General features: G+C 40.8%; 1 protein-coding gene across 2 annotated transcripts in view; it reads right to left on the minus strand.

Moving 5' to 3' along the window:
• Nucleotides 1–8,981, minus strand: part of HDAC8 (histone deacetylase 8) — a 230,416-nt gene that overhangs the window by 61,463 nt on the left and 159,972 nt on the right. The window lies entirely within an intron of this gene.

The following is an 8,981-nucleotide window of genomic DNA, read 5'->3' on the forward strand; positions in this document are numbered from 1 at the left end:
CAAATAGCACTTTTTTGGATTTCAATTATATAGAGGCCCTCAAACTAGAAGTCTGGCTTAGTGAGAACTCTAAAGGCAATTTTCCCTGCTTCTCATAAACATAGCGAAGGTCCAGTGGCAGAGTCACTCTTCTTTAGAGCAGAGGAGGCTGGGGTGACAGAGAGCAGAACGGGGAATACTCATTCCTAACTCACAGGCAGACGCTTTGCTTTGTAAGCTGATCCTTGACAGAGCAGTAATTTATAAATGGAAAGAGATAGGGGACGCATCATTCAGCAAGCATTTATTGAGAGCCTGCTATGTGCAACACACTAGATAAGCATCAGAGCTTAATAAGGAGAGCTTTCATATCTATCAGGGCTTTTCTTGTCATTGCCTTAAAATATCATGTCCTGTATTTAAAAATGGCAATGTAATCATAAGGAAAACATTCAAACTCAACATTAATACAACTTATATTTGCCCTCTCAAGTGATGGTAAAAAGAACTCTCTAAATGCTTTAATGAGCTTTTGCACACACTGTTCCCTCTGCTTGGAATTCTTTTCCCCCTTTCCTGTCTGCCTGGTGAAATCCTACCCACCATTTAAGATATAGCTCAAATGTCATCTCCTTTCTGAACCCTTCTGACACCTCCTGAGCAAATTAATCATTCCTTTCTACACACTCACAAAACTCTTTGCAAGGAACCTGTACTCTCGTACTCTATCGTAATTTTTTTCTTTCTCATACTCTACTCTGAGCTCTACAAATCAGGGCACACCTCTGATTCATCTTGGTATCACCAGCACACTGCCTGTATATAGTAGTAGTCTGTAAATGCTGAAAATCCCTGGTCACTTTGAAAAAGAAATCTATTAACACATTACAGAGAACTTTACAGAAACCTAACAAGGCTTTGCACATAGTATGTGCTTAATAAAGGTTTTCTGACTTTGAGTGTAGTAAAAATGGTGCTACTCTTGGGTCAAGTCTATAGATAGCAATTCTTGCTGGCCCCTTCATGGTACCATAACAGCAGGCACCAGTTCTATACAGACAGAGATCCTTGTGATGTTCCAGGTACTGAATGTTATACTCATCCCAGACCATCCACCCTGCTGGCTTACCAGATGGCACAAAATGTCCCATTATTAGTTACTTCTTGCGGTTAAGGCATTTGCTACAGAAGTGCCCTGTTGGATTGCTTTCAGACTGAGGAAAAATATACCAGAAACCACCTGAAAGATTTCACCACTTTTAGAGGACCTGGATATCATTCATGCCCCTCTCCTTCCAACTACAATCTGTGCTCCAGAGAGAACTCAGAACACAGAAGGTTCTAAAATGAGTCAAGATCAAGCACAATCTAAACTGTATCTTGTAATCAGAGTAGACAATCCCTACCAGCTTTGAATGATAACTTTACTACTTATAAAAGTGCTGTGAAGCACAACTCCAAAGAAGGTAAAAAAATCAGTATATATTATTTATATCAAAGCACTAGAAACTCCAAACTTTGGCTTCTAATCATAGCCATTTGCAAAATCCTACTCTTTTTTCTCTGGGAGTGGGAGAGTAAAACCCTTTTTTCGTTCTGAAATGCAACGTGTAGAAGGGAACTCATCTTGTAAAAGGTCTATGGGAAATACATCTATCTTGTAGCCCTTCAGTATATAGTCATCAAAGTTTTTTTTTTTTTTTTTTTTTTTTTTTTTTGTGACCAACACAGGCAGAAAATGGTTAATTAATCCTATGTTAGCTCGAAACCAGCTAGGCAGATACCAGATTCCCTGAGCATTCTATTAATAGTTAAGAGTAATTGAGGTGATCTTTCCCTAATTTTCAAAAACCAGGATGTTTTGTGACTCATCGATTACTTCGGGAGTTCTTATTCCATGTTGGTAGTTTAATAAATTAGATAGAAGATCAAAGCTAAAATCTGTTGAATTTAGCTGAAACAAAGATTAGTCTTGCTTCCAAATCATCACTAGTGCTGTTTGAACAGTAAAATACTCAAGAGCCCAGAGGTAAGCAAAATTTCCCAGCATAATCCGCTTCTACCTCTGTTAGCTTGGGAGGTATGGGGGTGAGAGACAGACAATGCCAACACAAATGGAACTGTACAGTGAAGAAAGCAGAGGAGGGCCAGAACAGTGGGTGAAAAGTTAACTTACTTCACTTAGACCACCATATTAAAACCAGATGTGTCTCAAATGTTGGATGAGAAAAACTGGTGTTACTGATAGCGTGAACAAACCTTTTGTGCTTTCCTCCCAATACAGTATCATTACAGGGTGCCAGAGGTGTCATTTTCTTTCATTCCACATGTAGCACATTCTCAACAAGTTAAACCGTTTCTAATCTTGTGTAATTAGATAGGTCTCGCTACATCCCTCAGTTGAAGGATTTTATGAGCTGCCTTGTTCTGTCTGCCTTTTGTGACAGCTTCTTTGGGGCTGGAAACTAACATTTGCTAACATTTCTTCTCTTCTGGCACCTGTCAGCTGGATGGGCTCTGGGAAAAGGAGGATGGGGAGGGAAAGAATGTAGCATCTCCCCCCCCCACCCCTTGCCCTTGTATTAGAGCCGTCTTTGTCTCTTACATAGGGATTACTCTGTTCTGGAAAGTTCTGTTAAGTACACACTCAAAATAAACAATGGGCAGATGGGTGAATGGAATGATGAAGTTCGTGTTTTTAAATTTAATTTTATCACAAATTTCAAGTTCCTTTGTTTACTAAACATAGAGGCTGGGTGAGGTACTAGCCAGAGGTGGAAGTGCTTTAATACAGCCCAAGGTTGACCCACCCCGCAAAGTGGATGCCGCTTGGCTTTTGGATCTCACCATCCAGCCACTCTGGGCACAGCCCCTGCACTGAATACAGTGACTCCAGCATGATTGCCTTCTCCTTACTTCACAGGAGAGTTGTGAGGAGTCATCAGATATTTGACATCAGAATCAAAGGCTATCCAAACACAAGGGCTTTTACTTCAATGCAGAAATAATAACCACATTTTGGAATTGAGAGCTTTTCCTTCAAAAGGCTTTAAAGCTATCTCTCCTCCAAGAACTTTCTTAGTTAGGGTCATTTCTTGACCATGCTATGATGCTTTTGCGAGGTCGCTGGCTGGCAAATGCTCTCTGCGTGTAGACTGGGAAATCCAGAATTAAGGCCGATTTCTGCTTCTATGCCTTGGGACTTGTACATGATTGATTATATGCAGGGCCTGACCTCTCGCCACAAAATTCTGTGGTTTTTGTCCAATAATGAGGAAAGACAACTGAAGGAGTGCAGTATACAAAAGAAATGAGTGAGTGACAGGGCCACCTGACGTCCCCTAGTACTTTACAGTTTATAAATCGCTCTCAGAGTTGCCCTTTCATGGATAGGCAGCATACACTCCTATTTCACCAAAGCAACTGGACGGTGGAAATAAGAGCCAGGGTGCTGGCACAGTCATGGAGGCCCTGAATTTCTCACGCTGGGGGCGGGGCAGCGTGTGGGTAAGCACTTCGCCTTCCAGGAATAGTACTGCTCTGAGACTCCTCTGTAGACTGCCTGGAACGGAGATTAAGCCCAGGGTTCTCTTTGCATTCCATTTAGCAGTTTGCTCATGCTTTCACTACAGATCAGGCTCAAGAATTCCTCTGCCAGCTGAGAATCTGAATGTTGCTTTGGCTGTAAGACAGTATCTTATTTATTCTCATAAATCCCCTCCTCCTCTTGTCCCTGATTATTTTCACCCTAAAATGGAAAGGGGGGAAATAATGTGAGCATCTGGGTGCTGGACTATAGCCACTCTTGGCAATCTTTCTTAATCTTTGAGATTCCCACTAGCATTGACTAAAGAACAATGACTCACCCAGAGTAACACATAGTCCCTCTTGCTTTTAGAAAAGGAGTTCCTCAAAAGTGCTGCTAAGAAAAACAAAACAAAACAAGACAAAACACAACTCTACTTCAAGGGGAAACAGTGCTAAGAGCAAAAGATTGTTTTCAAGAAGGCTAGAAGATTTGGAAGGAGAAGGTAATTATCTGCAAGTGAATAAAAAGTGATTTGCACATTTTAGATTTCCTTTCCAGTTCCAAATTTGAGGCTTAAACATTTTTTGTCCAGGGGAAGTCAGGAGGTGAGGAAGTTAGGTTGCCTCAGCCCTAGCTGGTGACTCGAAATTTCCCAGGAGCTGTGAGCAGTTTGCAGTTCAGCACCCCTGGCCAGAGGGGTGGAAGGGAGACAAAAATTGGGAAGAAATAAAAGTGAGAAGCAGCTGGCACAAATGCAGCCTAGCCCTCCCCTTATTCTAGCCAGCTGTATAGACAGCTGTCCCTTTAATTTAACCCTTAGTCCATCCCAGAAATGACAAAGCTCATTTTGCACACAGAAGTCTCTTCTGGTAAGTATTGTTGTTGTTATAAAGCACAGGAAAAATGTACAGGTAAGGGAGGTTATGCAAGAGAAACTTGAAAAAGAATTTTTTCCCCCTTAAAATGTGTGCACAAGGAAGAACACATAGCAGTGCTGCATACAAAGAGATAGGATCCACTGCAATCCAAGGCAATCTGGAGGAGGAGCACAAGCTGCACAGGCTTGAAGGACACTTTTGCTTATATTAATACTTCTATTTATATTCTCAAGGCTAATTGTGCCAATGGAAGTTTCTTATCCAAGAATGGCTATTTGTAGATGCACGTGGGTTTGTTTTTCTACACTTCCAGAGAGCCAATTTGGCGATACTTTCAACAGCTCTGATCAATAGGCAGGAGCTTAATTACTCACCAATCTGGAGATTAGGAGTGTAAATATGCAAACTGTTTTCCCCTCAAGTGGACTTAGAATAAGAATCCTTGGGTGTTCAGGCTGGAAGCGACTTTAAAGTGTGTTCTAGCTAAACCCTGAAGACGACTGAGGAGGAATTTGAGCCTGGAGGAGCTCATGCCCAGGGTCACAAGAGCTAGTGGAAGCTACTATTAGAAAGAAACTGGGTCTTTCTCCACTGGCCCAGTGGTTTCTGTCCCCCACCCCCTCACTCCCCACCTTCGGCTACTCCCAAATGTAGCCACCATGGCAAAGTCTGTTAATTTTACTCCTGGCTATTTCGACTGCTATCCGATGACAATGCTGGCAGGCTCAGTGACTGAGCACACTCTTGATCATAAGAGAGGGCGTGCTTGTTCCTGTACTCCTGACCTCGCTGGGGAAGAGCCACACTGCAGTCCGCGGCCTCCCCTTGGCTCCAAGGGGCAGGGTGGGGAAACCAGGGAGAACTGTACCTCCGGAGGCAACACTGCTGCTGCGAAGGAATGTAGCTGCCTAAAGGGTTCTTTTAAAAATTTAATTCATTATTTAAAGCAACAAAAAATTGTATATATTTATGGTGCACAATATGATATTTTAATACATGTATACATTGTAGAATGAGTAAATCAAGATATAATTATATCTCTTGGGGCTGGGAGGAGAGTGGGGAGATGTTGGTCAAAGTGTACAAAGTTTCATATAAGTACCGCGCGCTAACCGATTGCGCCACTGGAACTTATTGTACAAAGTTTCAGTTAGACGACAGGAATAAGTTTTGGAGAACTACTGTACGGCATGGTGATTACAGTTAACAATAATGTACTGTATACTTGAAAATTGCTGAGAGATCAGATTTAAAATGTTCTCATTGTAAAAGTATCTTTATCTCTTCTGCAGGTCCTAGTCTGAAAGTCTTAGAGAATTCCTCTCCATTCTTCATTTAAAAGCATGATGTCATTGATACATACAAAATGCTTAAAATTAATATATGTAAATCATATTTGTATGTCATTTCTGCACATGAAATAATATATATATATATGTAAGTTATGAAGCCTAATAATAGCATAAGCACCTGTGACCCTACTGTCAACCTCCAGCAATAGAACACGACCGGTACCACTGACGCTCCTTGCACGCTTCCCCCCTCGCCAGCGGGGACCCTGCATATCTCCCAGAGCTACCCACTATCACAAACTTTAAAAAAATCACTTCCCTAAATTTCTTTATCGTCTTCCCTCATATGAGTAACCCCAAACAATATACTTTTTAGTTTTGCTTGGTTTTGAAAACTGCAAATATTGGTATCATACTAAATTTGTCTACAATTTGTTTTTACACAAAATTATGTGTCTGAGAATCTCTGATGTTGTGATGGGCAGCAGTGGTTCATTCATTTTCATTGCTGCATAGTATTTCACTGCATCCTTATACTACAACTATCCACATGATTGTTGATGAACATCTATTGTTTCTAGTTTTTTTTTTTTTTTGAGACAGAGTCTTGCTTTGTTGCCCAGGCTAGAGTGAGTGCCGTGGCATCAGCCTAGCTCACAGCAACCTCAAACTCCTGGGCTCAAGCAATCCTGCTGCCTCAGCCTCCCAAATAGCCGGGACTATAGGCATGCCATGCCTGGCTAATTTTTTCTATATATATTAGTTGGCCAGTTAATTTCTTTCTATTTATAGTAGAGATGGGGTCTTGCTCTTGCTCAGGCTGGTTTCGAACTCCTGACCTCGAGCAATCTGCCCGCCTCTGCCTCTCAGAGTGCTGGGATTACAGGCGTGAGCCACCGCACCTGGCCTGTTTCTAGTTTTTTGCTATTCTGAACCATGTTGCTATAAACTTTCTTTATAGTACACTTGTGCAAGTTTCTCTAAGGTCTATTTTTAGGAGGGGAATCAATGAGTTGTAAAGTATATGCATGTTCAAATTTATTAGATAAAGCCAAATTGTTTCCAAAGTTGGTTATTCAATATACACTCTGATTACAAGTCCTCACTACCCACTCCACATCATCACTAACACTTAGTATTGTTTAAATTACATTATTTTTTCCAATCATGGATTAAAATGGAATCTCATATTGTTGGTTTTTCTCTTTGTCATTTATTTTGGTTTTAATTTACCTTTCCCTGATTACCAAGGAGATTGAACATTCTTTCATATTTTTTGGTCATTCAGATTTCCTGTTCTGTGAAAGTCTTGTTCATATCTTTTGCCCATTTTCCTTCTGGGTTGCTTTTTTATGTATTAGTATATAGAACTTAGTAGATGCCGAATGTCAGTTATATGAGTGCTAACGATGTTCTCCCACTTTGTGGATTACTTTTCATTTTATGGTGTTTTTGGTGAACAGAGGCACTTCATTTTTTTTTTTTTTTTTTTTTTTTTGAGACAGAGTCTCGCTTTGTTGCCCAGGCTAGAGTGAGTGCCGTGGCGTCAGCCTAGCTCACAGCAACCTCAAACTCCTGGGCTCGAGTGATCCTTCTGCCTCAGCCTCCCGGGTAGCTGGGACTACAGGCATGAGCCACCATGCCCGGCTAATTTTTTATATATATATCAGTTGGCCAATTAATTTCTTTCTATTGATAGTAGAGACGGGGTCTCGCTCTTGCTCAGGCTGGTTTTGAACTCCTGACCTCGAGCAATCCGCCCGCCTCGGCCTCCCAAGAGCTAGGATTACAGGCGTGAGCCACAGCGCCCGGAGGCACTTCATTTTAACATAATTGAATTTATTACCTTTTCTTTTATGGTCAATGCTTTTTCTGTTCCTTTAAAGAAATTCTCCCCTATCCCAAGATAAGAGAAATTTTCTTGTATCAGTGTTTCTTTGTGTGTGTATGTGTGTGTGTGTGTGTGTGAAGTTACTAGCATTTGGGGCAGGGCAAGTAATGTGAGGCTGGCTCTTACATCTAGGGACACCTAACATCAGTGGACCCTGGGTACAAAATGCCTTTAGCACTATTACTGTCACTATAGCAACCCAACACACCCCTATACATTTTCAAATGTTGTCTAGGTGGTGGTACTACCAGTTGAGAACCACTGAATTATATTTTCTTCTAAAAGTATATAATATATCCAGAATTAAATCTTGTATTTGGTGTGAGGTAGGAATCAACTTTTTTCTTTGTGATAACCAACTTTCCCAACTTGATTTATTAAAGAGTTCATTCTTTTCCCCACTGATCTGCAATGCTACCTATCATACATCAAATTTCCAAATAGGTATAGGTCTATTTTTGGGTTTTCTATTCTGTTCCACTAGCCCACCAACCCCTGTACCAATATTATACTGTTCAAGTATTATAGCTGTATGATAAAACTTAATATCTGATAAGAATAAGTTATTTCTATCTTCTTGCTCTTAAAGAGTGCTTTTTTTTGTATTTCCATATAAATTTTAGAACCAGTTTGTCAAATTCCATGAAAAACTCTGTGGAATTTTGATCAGAATTACAATGACTATATTGATTGATTCAGACTATATATTGATTGTAATGGATATCCTTATGGTATTGAGTCTCCCTACCTGTGAACAGGACATAGTTCTCCATTTCAATAAAGTTTTATAATTTTCTCCATAAAGCATCTCTGGCACATCTTTTGTTAGATTTATTCCTAGACACCTTATATTTTTATTCTTTTTTTTTTTTTTTTTTGAGACAGAGTCTCGCTTTGTCATCCAGGCTAGAGTGAGTGCCGTGGCGTCAGCCTAGCTCACAGCAACTTCAAACTCCTGGGCTCAAGCAATCCTCCTGCCTCAGCCTCCCGAGTAGCTGGGACTACAGGCATGCACCACCATACCTGGCTAATTTTTTCTATATATATTAGTTGGCCAATTGATTTCTTTCTATTTATAGTAGAGACGGGGTCTCACTCTTGCTCAGGCTGGTTTTTGAACTCCTGACCTTGAGTAAGCTGCCCACCTCGACCTCCCAGAGAGCTAGGATTACAGGTGTGAGCCACCGCACCCGGCCTATATTTTTATTCTTATAGTATCTTTTTTAAGATTGCTTTTTGGATTCTTGTTGTTGTTATACAGAAATGAGACTTATCTCTTTATATTCTCTCTCTTTTTTTTTTTCTTTGAGACAGAGTCTCGCTTTGTTGCCCAGGCTAGAGTGAGTGCCGTGGCGTCAGCCTAGCTCATAGCAACCTCAATCTCCTGGACTCAAGCAATCCTCCTGCCTCAG

The sequence above is a fragment of the Microcebus murinus genome, chromosome X, assembly GCF_040939455.1.
Source record: "Microcebus murinus isolate Inina chromosome X, M.murinus_Inina_mat1.0, whole genome shotgun sequence".
Lineage (NCBI taxonomy): Eukaryota > Metazoa > Chordata > Mammalia > Primates > Cheirogaleidae > Microcebus > Microcebus murinus.